Genomic DNA, 12,094 nt, shown 5'->3' with positions numbered 1-12,094 from the left:
ACTTGGAGCAGAAAATGTGGTTTTACCTCTGGTATCAGGCCTGGAGTCCCTTCTCAGAGCTGAGTTTCAGCTCTCCGTGAGGGCAGCAACCAGAAGGGCCTGCCCTGTCTTTGCTTGGGACCCTATGCACAGGGGGCCCATATGGCACTAGGCATTTTCCTCTAGAGTCAGAAATGTGGGCAGAGAGTAGTCTCCTCTGGCTTCCCAGGCGTATATGCCCCTTTGAAGGTCTAGCTCTCCCTCCCACTGGATTTGGGGGCAGGGAGCTGTTTGATCGGGTCCCTTCAGATCTGGGAGATGTCTGGACGGCAGTGCTCAGTGCCTCAGTTCCTGTTCCCAGAGGCTCTATATAGTTTCCCTTGGGCCAGGGATGTGGGCAAAGGTTGGGCAGTACTGGCGGTCCCTCCTGACCTGCAGTTTCAGGAGTGCCCACCTGTCTGGACGGTGAGCTCTCTCTCCTACAGGGTTTGGGAGCAGGGAGCTGTGGGCTGGAATCAGCAAGGTTCCGGCCGCAGCTAGAAACCCAAGTTCTTTTTTGTATAAAATACACATAAACAATTCAGACACATATTTGTTTTTAACTGTATTAATAGAATATCAAAATTGGGATAATTTGTAAATCATAAAAATATTTTCTCATAATTCTTAATAATAAGAAGCCATGCTTAATATGAAATATACATGTTGACAATGGATTGTCTAATAAAGAATGAATTTTCAAAGTATACACTTTATGAACACAATTTTCCTCTTTTCTGCATCGGCTTCCAACTGTGGGAGGACGGAACATTCTTCTCTATGAGACTTGAGTTCAAGGCATCATGGAGAAGAGAGAGACAATTGTGAGAAATATATTTTAGTTATGTAAGGATAACTCCATCATTGTATTACATTATAGTAGCATATGGAGACTAAGAAAATTTCTATTTTGTTTTCCTGTCACAGAGCATAAAGATAGTTCCAATTAGCTTCATACCCAGAACGTTTGAAGATCATTAATCTTCAGTACAAAAGCTTTTGAGAGTTTCAATTTCTTCATGTTTTTTTTCTCTTCATGTTTTACACAATATAATCTGTTACTTAAAAAATCTTGCATAGGGAGAAAATGACCCACTATAAATGTTCATTTTTATTGGTTCCATACCATTTTATTTAGCAGGTTTAATTCTTACCAACTTTAAAAAAAAAAGTAGGAGGGGACTGTTATGGCAGTTTCTAAAATGGTCATCAGTAAATAGCTGCACATAGGTACTAGGGAGTGCCATATCTAATGGTGTGGCTTCCTCAAGCAAGCACAGGTGTTGGTGGCAAAGAACTGATTTTATCCTCAAAACAGGGCAGGACAGGATGAGATGGCCATACCAACTAACCACTGAAGTCACAAGTGGCAGCTAATAGTGTACCAGAACTGTTTTCAATAAGGCTGTTATTCTCCTTCCAGCTGGACACAATGCTTCCAGAACTGGCTTATACTATTCAGACATCTCTTCTACTACTTTCACCTGCTTCTCCTTTTCTTTCTGATAGTATCGCTGTCCCCATCTCCAGCATCGCCACCACGTTCTAGCAGCATTTTGGACTTTTTAATCCTTCTTCTTATTCTCCTTTTCCTTCTTCAACTGGGTACTGTTGAAGGGGTCTCACCACTTTCACTCTCACTATTCAGCTTCCATTTTATGAGGTTCACTGCTTCAGCAGCTAACTGAGGAGCTTGTACTGCTTCAGCAACCAGTGCTTTCTTGCCAGAATCATAGGCAATGAAATCCTTTTTCTATGTGGCATGGGTACTGTTTGTGGGTTTGCCATGCTTGTCCAGAAGGCCTTGCTTGATCATCATCCTCTTCTGTCTTGCCTTTGGTCCTAAACCCCACTTGCGAGGATAAGTGTTTCTTTCCATGATCACCCTCTTTATCTTGCCTATTATACCATGGTTACAGGTAGAAATCACTACTGTAGTCATCAATGTGATAGCCATGCTGATAACTTCCCCCTTAGTGGTAATGACCACAATCTCCTGGTTGACCTTAATGTCATCTAATATTGAGGAACACCAGGGAGCATGATCTCTGCCCCCTAGCAGATTGCATCCACTGCATTCATCTTTCATAGCCAGACGTTTATGTGATGTCAACAGCTTTTCTAAAGGGTAAACACGCTGCAAGTAACTCTCATCCTTACGGTTATGATACAGTCTCTGAGCATCAAGTACATCATGCATCATCACCATGTGGTCCTTTTCACTCATGACTCCAGAATGCACCCTCCAAAGTTCCTGCATCTGACCACCAACTCCAAGTAACAAGCCACGGTGTACACATAGTGTCCGAATGTAGGTGCCAGCTAGCTTCACAGCTCACGCAAAAGATTCCTAATTTCTTTCAGGATCATATTCTATCATTTTGCTCTCTTAGATAGTCCTAACTCGAAGCTGCCTCTTTACTGGAGTAATAAGTGGGGGTCGCTGAAACAGGGTACCTGTCAAGAGTTTCTAGGGCCCTAGAAAGCTGAGTACCCCCTGCAATTGTTCAGCCAGACAATTCTAACATTCCCTTTGCCTACACTCTGCTGTAATTTTACCAAACAAGTGACTCGTTCAATGCACACAATTAAACAACCAGTCACTTTGGGATCCTGTGTGCCACGGTGGTCAGACTTCTCTACCGGAAGTATTCATCGGATCCAGGGTACCACCTCATGGGAAGAGGGGTTAGAGGGCTTGACAAGATTAATGAAACCTGTCCTGATACAGTCCTCCATCTCCCTCTTCAGAGAACTTGAACTACAAGGAATAGGTGTATAGTGTGTTATTCTTACATTTAGCTTATCAAAATTCTTTAGTAACAAGGACACCGAAAAGTGTCTAATTGAGCCACTTTGGATTCTTGTTTGATAAGAAATTCTTCAGCATGTTGTATTTCAGCTATATCTTCTTGGAATGACTTCCAGTCTTTTTCCTTCTTATGCTTCTTTGGGAAAGTAATTAGTTTATGAGGCCAAACACTAGGATGTTTTGGCTAGTAACTCTACCACATGTTGGCTTCCCTTCATGTTCACTTGGCTCCTGCATCCGCCACCTTGAAGTGGACCACATGTGACTCACCAAAGCCCCCACAGCCCATAAATGTTCATTCATTAAACATTTCAAGCTGGTCATTGTGGCTTAATCCTTTTGTGTCTGTGCTTGGGACGAAAATGCAAACAGACATCTGTGAGTTCCAAAGTAGCCCAATGTACATACTAAAGTCAAGGCCAGGCAGGGATACAATGTGATACTCTATTGCACACACACACACACACACACACACACACACACACACACACACACACACACACACACACATCCTGAATGATTGCAAATCAAGCCATCAACAACAACAAATGGTTCTAGTTCAAGACCTAGTAGACTTGTCTACAGAGAAACAAAGGTTTCTAGGAGAGCTAGTTAAAGGCTTCCAAGGGAAGTTCAGGTTGACTTGAAAATAAAATACCTTTGTCACCTGTACATGGCCTAAGTCAGAATAATGACAATATCATATCATCATAGGAAGTAAAATATGTATACAAAACATAGTAGATGTCATGCACAACAGCAAAAATAAACTAAGGTTTGTTCTTACCCAAAACCTACTTTGAGAGTCCTGTTATTGTGAAAATTTAGCTTCATCCTCCTCTGCGTTATTAGGAAAGATATTATTTTCTTATAATACACCTCCCTAGTACAGAAAATAATGATTACAACTAGGTGTGAACAGTATCAAATTTTATTCTCTAACCTAAGTGTTTACTTAAAGAAGATACCAAGAAGTAATCAGTTTAACAGACAGATAATTTAAAATAATATATCATTTATTTTTGAAGTTAAACTATAATTATGTCATTTTCCACATTTTCTTTTCTCCAGCCAACCCCTTTATCATGTATCTTTCCTGTTTTCTCTCAATATCATGGTATCCTTTATCTTCAATGTTAGCATATATAAATATTATATGTGTGTATGTGTGTGTTTAAAACGTACATTATATACATATGTACATAATAATTATAATACATCTATCTATGGATATGCATGCAAAATAATATGGATATATATTATATGCATATATGGATATATGGATATAATAGCATGTATGTATATATCACAAATAAAAATAAAATCTGCCTAGTCCTTATAAAGTTGTTTGTGTATATACTATTTCTGGAACACCCATTCAATGTTGGATAATCAGTTTGGAGTTTGACAGGCTCCTCAGACATAAAAAGGAGCATTTCTGCATATCTTGTACCTGAAAAAAAAAAGTTTCTGTAGTCATGTATCAACCATAAGGATATCAATTATTTTTTTTACATTTCTCCATATTAAGTCTAACAAGAAAATATAATTCATGGAAGGTTCAGAGGTCAAGATCTTGCGAAATAAGTCCTAGACGCATGCTTAGAGTATAGTGTGCAGCCAAATTCATACATACAATGACATTTTCCACTTTATAAGCTATAAATGCACATCAGGGAATCTGTTTCTCCTTTAAATTTAACATTCTATCACTTGTAATTTTGAGCAATGTAAGAATCATATTGACTTTAACAGTTTGTGATTTTATTTTATTTTTTATTTATTTATTTTTTTTTTCTTTTTTTTTTCCGAGCTGGGGACCGAACCAGGGCCTTGCGCTTCCTAGGTAAGCGCTCTACCACTGAGCTAAGTCCCCAGCCCCATGTGATTTTATTAATGGCACTCATGTATATATACTTCAGTGCACATAGACCACTTTCCACCTATGAATGAGCCAACATGGTTTCACACTCATGTATGTATTACAGAACATTGTGCAACTAATTTAGTGAACCTTCTTAAGAAATTTGTCATTATCATTGAAAATGTTTGGTGATTTCTTCAATTTTTCCTTATCTTTAGTGAATTATTTTAACTTTTGTTTCACAAGAGGAAGCCATCCTGAAATCGTCTAAACCCAAACCCATCAATTCTGCCCCAGGCATGCTGAACTTATTACAGTTGATGTCATTCCCTTCTTCCTTTTGCTTGTTTTCCCATAGTTTTGTTGTTGTGTTTTATATCTATAACACTTTGAACATATGGGCCCATTAAGTAGTTTGATTGACATTAACCATTGGCCTTCTAGGCATCCTGAAACCTTTTACATTTATACAAAATGGTTGCTTGTATGATAGGAGTGACAGGTTAAAGAATAAATTCTTGGTTGTTAGAGAAACTGTACAGGGTGGAAAACATATTGCTCTATATCCAGAGAGAGAATTATCTCCAGAGAAGAGATGTTGTCAGGAATGAATCAAATAAATGATTTTGCCTTACGGAAATCCGAGGAAGAAAAGGTTCTTGAAAAAAAAATCATGTTTATGATCCTGCTATTCAGTAGGATGCAGAGGAGAAACACTTTCCCCCTTCTCCCATGAAGCTCTTTCAGCAAAGAGAAATATCAATGTGCAGCTCTTTGAACCTGATGTTTTGTCAAAATGCAAATGACTTTTGAACATAGCATGAAAAACGAAGATATACTAATGAAACTGACTTCCTCAGACTGACAACTGATACATAAGCAAAACTAGAGTTGTTCTTGCTCTCAAAATCACCTGTTCTTGCTCTCTCTCTCTCTCTCTCTCTCTCTCTCTCTCTCTCTCTCTCTCTCTCTCTCTCTCTCTCTCTCTCTGTGTGTGTGTGTGTGTGTGTGTGTGTGTGTGTGTGTCTAATTATGGTCTGTCACTCTTTGTCTCTGCCTTCTGTCTCTTTCCTGACTCTCTTTCTGTCTCTGCTCCTTTGTTTCTGTCTGTCTGTGTGTCTTTCCATTTCCCTCCCCTCCCTTCCTCCCTCCCTCCCTCCCTCCCTCCTTCACTCCCTTTTTCCCTCCAGCTCTCACTCTCACTCTCGTTCTCTCTGCTCTGGTTCCTGAGTTACCATGGTATGCTTTCATTTCATTTCATGTTATACTTTGCAATCTTTGCAAAAGGTCTCAGTAGTAACTGGAAAAAATTTTCTATAATAGCTATTAACAAAAACAAACGCAGTCATTTATACATAGAGTAACTATGTTATGCAAGGATTGCATAAGTTCCAAATTATATTGCTTCTTTGGAAACTGATTTTAATTAAATGAAAAGAAATTATTTTTTTTGAAATTATATTTTAATTACTATGTTTCTCCCTTCTATGTTTGCACTCTAAACCCTCCCATATAACTCTCTGCTGGTCTTCAAATTCTTAACATCTCTTTTCACCAATTGTTATCATATATATATATATATATATATATATATATGTGTGTGTGTGTGTGTGTGTGTGTATTTATATATTTACACATGTACATATCTATATACAAATATAACCTGTAGAGTCCATTTAATATGGTCTATTAAGGAGTTTTTTTTTGCAATGAGGAAGTAAATAAATATTTTCTTCCAGTGTTTTTTTTTTATTGAATGGATGAATATAAAACCTAATGATTAATTTTTCATTTGTATTTCTTTTAATATGCCTGTTAAATGTAAATGTATCTTGGAAGTTTGGTCAGGCCTGTAGCATTTGTCTTTGCAACAGTTGTTCCAAACTTATATTTCATTAATTTGGCATTAAAATTTTTATCTATTATAAAGCATTTCTACATTGCAATTACTTTATTTAATAAGGTTATTTTAAAAATATGTCGATGGAATGGGTTCCCCAATGGAGGAGTTAGAGAAAAGATTACAACCCCATAAAAACAACAATACCAACCAACCAGAGCTCCCATGGACTAAACCACCATCCAAAGAATACACATGGAATGACTGATGGCTACAGTGGTATATGTAGCAGAGGATAGGCCTTATCTGGCATCAATAGGAGGAGAAGCCTTTGGTCCTGTGAAGGCTCAATGCTCCAGTGTAGGGGAATGCCAGGGCAGTGAGGTGGGAGTGAGTATGTGGGTAGGGGAGCACCCTCATGGAGGCAGGGAGGTGGGGAGATGGGATAGGGAGTTTCTGAAGGGGAAACCAGGAGGGAGGATAACATTTAAAGTGTAAATAAAGAAACTATCTAATAAAAAAAAAGAAAATTGATCTGAACTTTTTTATCTATAAAATAAAAGAAATGATACTGATAACGGAAAAAATGATGGTATTATTGTGTCTTTAATTTTGCTAGTAATTTTTTAATGAAAAAAAGATTACTAAGTTCAATGAAAGATTATGGTATATTTCCCCAATATATTAAATTTCTGAATTACTGTTGTGAGCATAAAGAATAATTCATGTATAACTTGCTGAAAACAGATTAAAATTTGGTACTGTATGTTTCCTTTCCAATATTACATATTCCATATTGGTTTTGATGTATTAAAATGATATTTGAGGGATGCAAGTCACATGTGGCTAGGCTTCTTTTCCATGGTGACTGCTTACTCATTGTATTCCATTTATGTTTGATGTCTACCAATATTCTTCTGTAAGTAGTTATCATCTCAATAGCCTATAAACCATGACTGCAAAATGACATTTAAAAAATTACTCCCAATATTGAAATATATTTTTAAAAAGATACTCAACTGAAAAAGAATTACATCAACTTACCCTCTTTCTTTCTTCCTACTAGAACCTCCCAGGTACCTTCCCTCTTACCTTGCCTATGCCTCTTCGTAACAATATCAAGTGGGTATTATTTTTTTTAATTATTGTTACTACACATACAGAAAATATATGGTTGTGTTTGTGTATAATTTATATATATACAAATACTTGAATATATATTTATACTATATGTAATGTCTGAACAAATTATGTATATAACATACTGAGTCAATTTTTATTATTTGTGTGTATATATGTATTTAGGGATGACCCATTTGTTTTAGATGACCAATAAGGAATATACTCCGTGAGAGAAGCATTCTCTTTCTCCCAGCATTCTTTGGTTTCCTGCAGTACTTTTCCTAGGAGTGAGACATTGTGAGTACTTTTCCTTCCATATTTGCATGTCTATTCATTTTGCTATGGTTCAAGTATTGTTTATTCAGTCATTTCTTAGGGAGACTGTTTCACAGTAGCCATCCTGCTAGTCTAACTCTTACAGTTCTAGCAACTCTCTCCTCTTCTGGGATGATTCCTGAGCCATACATGCAGGAGCTATAGTACAGATGCAACCATTGTTGCTGGTTCCACACGATCTGTTCATTTCTACACTGGGTCCAGTTGTGTTTTACTGTGATGATCTCCGTGTGCTTTAAAGAACAAATTCTTTAATGGAGGCGATAGCTACAATTCTCTGTGGGTATAATGGTAAAACGTATAGTGTAGTTAGGAAGTATGCTGGTCCAGCCAAGTAGAGGTAGTAGATTCTTTTCTATGTCCATGATTTCACTAGGCTTGGAATGCTGATTACCTCTCCAATGCCAAGTTTGGGGGCAGATATTTTGTTGAATATAATTGACATTTTTTTTCAGTTAAAGAATGAGATGCTACTGTCTTCAATTGTGTCTACAAGATCTAAATATCAGGACGTGAGCTAGAATTCATGTCTCTCTGTGTCCCATGATTCTTGTCAAGGACTATAGTCTACTTCAGAATTTATCCATTGCTTATTTTCTGCTCTTGGGCAGTCTGTTTTCAGAATTGACCTTCACACTTGACAAGATACTTACTTTCATCAGAAAAAGACAAAAACAATACAGGATTCTTCACAAGGCCACGTATCTATAGCCTAGTTCATTTAAGCAAGCAGGACTCAGCAAACTTTCTCACACAAAAGGTATCTTTAGACCCATCAAAAGCTGTAACAGTGCCCTGCCTTCCTGCTTGACATTGCAGTGAGTGATCTGACAGCCACGCTCAAGATTGCAAGGCACAGATGAATTAAGACCTATATTTGAAAAGATCACAAAATGTGAGAACTGCATTTTAAATTTTTCTGCCTGGACTGTAAATGAGATCAAAATTCATGCAACTTTATCATTGTTTGGTTTTAATGCCTGTCTAAGTGTTAGTATTGGCATTTAAACTGCACTCGATATATTAAACAATGGCAAACATCTGTAAGGCTGTCTTCAGCAGTTTAACTGCAGCATATTTCAGAGTCATACCAATTAATTTGATATGATTTTCAGAAGAAGCACATTGAGTTAGAATGGTGCACACAATGTACTGTAAGAAACTTTATGTATTTCAGTTCTCAAATTGTTAGATCAGGACAGAATGTCAAGGTATTCCTTTATTTTCTTTATTATATTTTATATAAGCCTTCAGAACTATCTGAAAGATATCAATAATAGGCATTTATCACAAGAATTGTAATCTAAGAAGCGTTTTTAAAGAGAGAGAGAGAGAGAGAGAGAGAGAGAGAGAGAGAGAGAGAGAGAGTGTTATGAAAGAGAGGCAAAGCCAGAAACAGAGATAGAGAGAGGTGTGTACAGGTACCTTTGGTATACAAAAATGCTGTCAGGTTTCATGAAGCAGGAAGGAGAGGCAATTGTAAACCACCCAATATGGATGTGAGAACCCCATTAAGGACTGTGAAAAAACAACCAGTCTTCTTAACTCCTGAGCTATATCTCCATACCACTGGCCATGTTTTTCAAATAGCAATGCTAATTTATATTTTTAACTCTAGAGAGTCTGTCATACAACATGTCATAATAATTTCTATTGTTGGTTGGTTTGAAAGAAGTGATGAATGGGTGAATCATCAATGGATTAGTTAATTAAGTATTGACTAAGAGAATATGTTCTAAAGTAATGAATCCTGAAGTATATCAAAGATAAAGGTCAAACAAATATTTTCCATTTATGCAGTACACAGATCACTTGACCATACTCTATGTTGAGGAAATAACTCACATCCGTACTTTGGAACGGAGTGGTTTTCCATCATATTTTATGTCTCAATTAACTAATGCAAAAATGATTTTTTATAAAGAAAAAAATCAGTAACTTATTTAAAGTAAATATTCTTACTTTTCCATTCACTTTAATGTCCCAGAAAATAGAAGCGTATACCTGGGCTCTGTACCATGCAGTCAGGTGCCAAATATATGATCAGGCTCCATTCTATTTGGAATATTCTTTCATTATTCCTTTTATTTAATAGACTGTCACTTGAAAGAAAGTCTGAGAGGTCTTTCACAAATTGTGCTAGCTTCTGTCTTTATTATACATTCTGCATTTGAAGCTAATGAAGCATGGCTTCTAAGCTTATACTTCCATAGAAGAAAAAGACATAATGTCACATCTTATTATAATTTCATCAGCTATTCAAAGTCAACCTTCCACTATTGATTGCCTTATGAGTTTGTCAGTTTTGACAGATGATGGGCCTTCTTCTTACTAACTATTTCTGATAGATTGCTATCATAATGCATAGTTAAGGTACTAACTATGCATAAAGTCACAAAAAAGCAATCTGTGGTATTGATCATACATACTTTAGAAACTAAAGTAGGAATGATTCTCCTTATAAATAATGCCTCCTTATAGTTAAGTTAAGAAATGTAATGATACATAAGGCTATTTTCTTATAAGCTTGTTTACAAAAATGTCTTCATAACCAATTCAGGTTCAACTATGCAATATTCTGAATAAATACAGGCATTCATTTATTAGAGGGCCTTAAAAAGAACAACCCAACATGACAGGTCTACTTTCATCACAGTGAACAACGGCAGCACTATCAAACAACACAAGTCAATGGTACTTAACAAAATTCCAAACATAAGACAGATTTGGGTAATAATAATATAGAAAATATCTACAATCCATTTGAATGTATGCTTTGAAATATGTTTCATCGATTTTAAACTTTAAAATGTCAATGCAAAATACATATTGATAAAACAACCTTAATAAATATAGTTCTAAGATATAGAACAACAGTGAAAATTCTTATTTAACTTAGAAGTATGGCATTATATATAAACAGAAAGTGTGTTGTAAACACAAATATATTTTTGCTTATTCCTGGACAAGACAAAATACATAGATAACTATATTTTAAAACATTTCGCTATTTTGCCTCTTGTGTACTGGTTCATGTCTCACATTCCCAGGAAGACAGGATGGACAACAATGATGTGACACTATACTCAACTGCTAAGCTCTTCATTTTAACATGAAACATATATATATGGTAATTGGGTGTATGCTTGTTGAAATAAATATATTTTATTTTGCAATGTTATGTTTGAAAGTGATGAAAACTAGTTTTTGTAGAGTCATATAATAGTCACATAAATTATGTTTGTGATACAGAAACTTTTACCACAAGATAATCTAACATATAAAACCATAAGAAGACCAAAGTAATTAATAGGACATTTGCTTAATAAATGCATAATGAATTAATTGAGATATGCATAACAATTTAGGAGATTATAACAAAAGGAAGGACAAAGATTTCAGCTGTGAAGAATCTGAGTAAAGTCTGTTTTAAATATAAGAACTAAAAAATATAAGAACTGTCCAGTTGAAATTGGTTACATCAAAGTAAATTATATAAAAATCTTAAATTTAAGTAACAAAGTAATCTCAATTTGATTCAATTATTCAATATGATGTATAAATATGATATATAAAATTCTTAAATTTTATTTCAGGAATGTAAGACATATAAAGTAATTTTTCCAGTTAAGATAATGCTATCTTGGTCAAGATTAAATTTATCTCTGTGTTCTTTGAGCTCTTCAGGTATGCCAATCAAACTAGCACACGTGGTTTTTTAGGATTCATTGTGAGTATGTTCTCACTGTGTAGTGTACAATTAAATTAATTCTCAGCTTTCATTGCATAATTAGCTAAGAGAGTTCCCAAGAGACCATCTGCCTTAGGCTTTGAATTAAACTGGTCTTGCTAAATGCACTGTTCCCAGTATTCTAGATTAGAACTACAAAGTACATTCTATGCTTGATTCATCTGCTCTGAGTAACTTTCTTGATTCGTAAAATGATATACTGAACTATCATTAGAGCTCTCAAATTAAGATATTCTAAGTCATCTAGTACTATTAGCTTGCTGTATCATTTTCAAAGAATAAAAGAACAAGCAAAATATTCTAATACATGTATGCTTCTTAAAAACACTGTCTAATCTAATACAGCCTTCT

The 12,094-nt window shown here is 35.7% G+C and overlaps 1 pseudogene; it reads right to left on the bottom strand.

The window, feature by feature from the left end:
- Positions 1-1,472: 1,472 nt before the first annotated feature.
- Positions 1,473-3,067, bottom strand: LOC116888178 (annotated as a pseudogene).
- Positions 3,068-12,094: the final 9,027 nt, after the last annotated feature.

The sequence above is a fragment of the Rattus rattus genome, chromosome 1 (assembly GCF_011064425.1).
Source record: "Rattus rattus isolate New Zealand chromosome 1, Rrattus_CSIRO_v1, whole genome shotgun sequence".
Taxonomy (NCBI): Eukaryota; Metazoa; Chordata; class Mammalia; order Rodentia; family Muridae; genus Rattus; species Rattus rattus.
The sequence above is the reverse complement of the archived record's forward strand: the minus strand, read 5'-3'. Positions and strand labels throughout refer to the sequence as shown.